Raw genomic sequence first — 277 nt, forward strand, 5'->3', positions numbered from 1 at the left:
CTGTGGCTCTAGGGCAGCTCATCTCCTCCAGAGGTGTAGCATTGATGGGGGAGGTGCACATAAGGGCTCTGAGCACATCTCAGCAGCCCCGTCAGGTTGTGGAAGTGACTGCATGATGCCTGTGCCTGGAGCAGCAGCTGGGCTCAATGGCTCAGAAGCTCCGCTTTGATGCCACGTGCCTGTATCTGCTCAGCTTTCACCTTTTCCCCCTATTTGTCTGTTTCCTCAAGCAGTAGAAATCTTTTTTACCTTGGGTGAAACTTGCTAATGGCAAGAA

The sequence above is a fragment of the Buceros rhinoceros genome, unplaced genomic scaffold (genome assembly GCF_000710305.1).
Source record: "Buceros rhinoceros silvestris isolate BGI_N320 unplaced genomic scaffold, ASM71030v1 scaffold435, whole genome shotgun sequence".
Taxonomy (NCBI): Eukaryota; Metazoa; Chordata; class Aves; order Bucerotiformes; family Bucerotidae; genus Buceros; species Buceros rhinoceros.